Source organism: Triticum urartu, chromosome 7A (assembly GCF_056163025.1).
Source record: "Triticum urartu cultivar PI428250 chromosome 7A, HENAU_Tu73, whole genome shotgun sequence".
NCBI lineage: Eukaryota > Viridiplantae > Streptophyta > Magnoliopsida > Poales > Poaceae > Triticum > Triticum urartu.
The window spans coordinates 143,333,737-143,338,223 of NC_141879.1; the positions used below are offsets into that span (position 1 = coordinate 143,333,737).

The 4,487-nt window shown below is 37.4% G+C and overlaps 1 pseudogene; it reads right to left on the bottom strand.

Annotated features, from left to right (window-relative positions):
* Nucleotides 1-1,412: 1,412 nt before the first annotated feature.
* LOC147958627 (uncharacterized) lies at nt 1,413-3,584 on the bottom strand (annotated as a pseudogene).
* Between the last annotated feature and the right edge of the window lie 903 nt (nt 3,585-4,487).

Sequence of the window (4,487 nt, forward strand, 5' to 3'; positions counted from 1 at the left end):
TTGATAGAAAAGCTCGTAGTTATTATGATTCTTCATGGCATGATCAATATTAAGGCAATACGTCTGTGATAAGTAGACCCTTAATCTTACTGACACCTACTACTATTACTCCACCCCTTGACCGCTATCTAGTATGCAACGCAAGGTATTAAGTTTATAATAAACAGAGTAATGCTTGAAGCATGATGACATAATGTAGACAAAGCAAGATCAATTAATATGTTCTAGCCCGATCATTTTACCCTTAGTAGCAACACTACCTTGCAACTCCTCCTGTCACAAAGTAAGGACACCGCAAAATTTAACCTACTACCAAGCACCTCTCCACTGAAGATAAATCGATTTAATTGTCCAAAAGAGATAGATATATCGGAGAGGAATACAAGGCTATAAAATCACACATATATAAATATCACAAGAGACTCAAATATTTTCAATGAATAATCTTATCATAAACCCACAATTCATCGTATCCCAACAAACACACCGCAAAAGTTACATCGAATAGATCTCGGAACGGATCATTATATTGAAGATCAAAGAGAGCGTGAGAAAGCCATCTAGCTACTACTATGGAGTGGACCCATAGGTCCTATGGGAACTACTCACACGTCATCATGGAGGCAGCAATGTTGATGAAGATTGCCTCCCCAATGGTTTTCCCCTCCGGCAAAGTACCAAAAAAGTCCTCCACATGGGATCACGGAACAACAGAGGCTTGCGGCGGCGTTAAATTTGTTTCGGGTCTCACTTTGGGGGTTTCTGCATTTAAGGAATTTATAGACCAGGAATTAGATCAATCAGAGCCACATGGGCGCCACAAGTGCTGATGGCGGCCCTCCCCCTAGGGGCGCTCTCCTTGAGCTTTTGACTCCCTTGGGAGTCCTCTGGTCTCTCCCCAAAGCTTCTAGGTTATCTTCTAGTCTAGAAAATCATGTAAAGTTTCATCGTGATTGGACTTTGTTTGGTATGGTTTTTCTGCGAAATAAAGAAATAGGCAAAAAACAAGAACTGGTATTGGGCACTAAGTTAATAGGTTAGTCCATAAAAATAATATAAAATGGCATATAAAGCATACAAAATTGATACTAATAGCATGGAACGATAAAAAATTATAGATACATTGGAGACATATCATAAGTCTATTGAACTAAAACTCGTGGAGTTTACCGTAAAAATAACTCATGGAATTCAATTACATACGGAGGATAAAACATAAAAAATATATGGAAAAGCTTAAAAAATATCTATGAAACTACTAACACGATGCCAAGTGACACCTACAACATGTGAAGCAAAAAATAGAATCTAAATATTTGCACGAGTGTGATAAGCGAGTTGTAGATTTTGATAAGATTGGACTAATATATCTAAGATGTAGTTGTAGAAATATCACAAGGTGGTCGAGATAGCTAGCCTCGACGTTGCTTCAAAGCATGAAAATGTGTCGTAGTCTGCTCGTCATTGATTTTGGCAAATATCTCGCGCTCAACAAAGCAAACCATAAGATCATTGAGCCATTCATCACCCATCTTATTTCAAAGATTGGTTTCAATAATATTCATGGATGAATAAACACTCTTAATTAATGTTGTTGCCGCCGGTAATATCAATGCAAGTGTAATGAGGCGATAAACCAATGGAAATACCAAATGGTGTCTAGGTTGTACCAACTTTAGAGCAAGCAAACTCAAACTATCACAAGCCAAGAATTCAGGACTTCTTTTCACCACCTCAATTTATATGTTGAGTTGATCAATTAATATACAATACTCCTGAGAAGAGAAATCAATAGAGTACATATTTGCAAGCTCAACTAGCTTATAGTGATCAAATTTGCTAAATGAGTCTCTAGGATCAAGGAAGGCAATGCACTTTAACAACCGCATGGAAATTTCACTAAATCAATTATACATCTCAACTATGATTCTATCCAACACGTCATTGAATATGGTCACCTTGTAATGATGGAAGCAAGTAACTATTTTTCTTGAGCTTCTTGGGCAACCTCTAGCTGAAACCTTGTCATCCATATTGGGCACTACAAAATTTCTGCAGCACATAAGCTAGTAGTAGCCATCAAGAGAGGCTCCCACACCCATCATCTCTCGACTTTTGTAATAGACTCTTCACCGAGACAATCATGCTTATAGCGCCAATTGTATTATGATATTTTTCTTGCAGATCATTAGTTAGACCAAGCACTAGAAGCATCAAATGCAAGATAAAAACAAATTAAAAGGTTTCCATGTTTATTATATAGCATGAAGCCAAACCTCAATCACTATCATAGCGATACCATGAATCACTTCGACTATAGAATTCCACATTTGAAAGATCTGGATTAGAGTTTTGTGGTGTGACCCCCAATGTATATCAACAGGTTTCTCTTTATATTTGGCCTTTCCTTGGCATAATCTCCCCTCTCTCTAATTGTGAAACCAAGTTGTTATGATGATTCCTCGACAATGCATCTTTCCACCTATATGAGGCACTTACCTAAAAAGAGAGTATGTGCAACTAGAATTGTATAATGGTTGAATGCACTCAACTATTTGGATTTGCAAACTGTAATCATTCATAAGAAGCACTAACCATGTTGAAAATCTTGTTTGTATAACCAAAGAAATCACTAACAGCTAGAACTCCTTTAATAACACCAAGAACCACCAATTGAACTTGGTGGGCAAAAAATTCACATAAAAGCATAAGGGTTGGCATCTAGAATCAAATTCTTCAAACCATTAAGTTCTCCATGCATATTACCATCACATCCTTGTCCTCTCAATATTGACATGGATAAATTATGTTTAGTAAGTATTTCATCCAATGATCTTTACTAAGAAGCAGATGTAGTATTAACAACATGCTCAACACCAAGCAACATTTTCAAAGACTCCCCATTTTGGTTCATGGGCCTACAATCAACAACATATAAATTAGAATAGATGTGCAAGGGGATGGTAATAATATGGAAGTGTAAAATCCAAATAACTAACCTCACAATTACAATAATTTGATGTCTAACCATACATCACGAGACTCGTCCACACACAGAGAGAAATTACCATCGCCAAACTCATTCACAATCACTTTTGTAGTCACTTATGCACATTTCTGCACAATTTTTTTGGATCATATGAAAAGTCATTGGATGATTGCCAGGAACATTTCATTGACCACATCGGCAACATCCTTGCATTTTGACGCATACCAATCCAACATCTGAAGGAAATTGCCCCTGATCTTGGATGTGCTAATCGCATAGTGCCAACGAAAAGCTAGACCTTGCAAAAGGAGAAACCTCACCACACCTACAACATCCCTCGTATTTCCGGGGTTGCATACTCATCAATTTGGTTCCTTGTACCTGGATTAGGATCCACATTGGCTAGATTAAATACTAGAATGTCCTACAAAATCAACTCAAATGGGGATTATTTTTTGTGTTGCTATCATCAACATTGCTAGAACTCTAAAGTGAACTACCTTCTACTAGTACTACTACATATCAATATTGGAAACTATACCAGCTGGTTGTGTGGGTTTTTTTTGCGGTTTGTAGATGTGCCCACGCCATCCATTGTCGCCATTGGCAAAGATCTGGTGACTTCCCGTTGTCTTGTTTTTGGCTTTGAAGTAATCTAAAAATAAGGCAAGTGAGTTAACGGTCTCTATAAGAGGAATTGGAAGATGGGGATTCCATGGCGCAACAAAATGAAAGGTTGTCTTGGACGCGCGACCCCTTATCCCTATCCCTTTGTTAATGAATCCCATGCAACACACCTTTCTTTGACGCACTTACCCTTATCTTCTTCGCTGCCATGTATGGAAAGCATTTCCTTTGCTTGACAAGATGGCCTGGCTCTTTACTTTGGATAAACACTAGCCTCTCTTGTTTATTTACTTATCCCTTTTCCATTCTAATAGTAGCATGACCCAATTTTGGATAGCGTTCTGGTTTCTTCAACTTATGAGGATTTATTCCCAAAGTTTTATTATTCCTCTTGCAAGGAGGTTCAAATCATTGTGCTTTACTTCTAGACTCTGGGGAAGATATGGACTGCCACTAAGTTTTGCTTTGAACCATCCCTGAAAGGGTTTAGAGATATGTTGTTATAGAAATGGCCTACATGAACTATTGCAAATGTTCCATTCCAGACTGTTGGCAACAATTGTCTTAGGGCTTCAAGAAGTTCTAGAGAGGGTGGAAGGGAAAAGATGCTAGTGACAATAAAAGAAGTAAATCCATTCTAATTACTACTACTAGTCGTCAACCCGTGCAGCTGCACGGGCTAGCATAAATTGATGTATGTCTAGTACAAAATGGGAAGTTAATGCCTAATTCTTGGTAGTAATTCAAAAAAACTATGATTGAAAAATAGAAAGATACAAATTGATTAATATTTTTGTAAAACAACACATTTTTTGCAACTATAAATTTTGTCTCAGTTACCTTTGTCAATTTGTCAGTAATTAAAAAATAT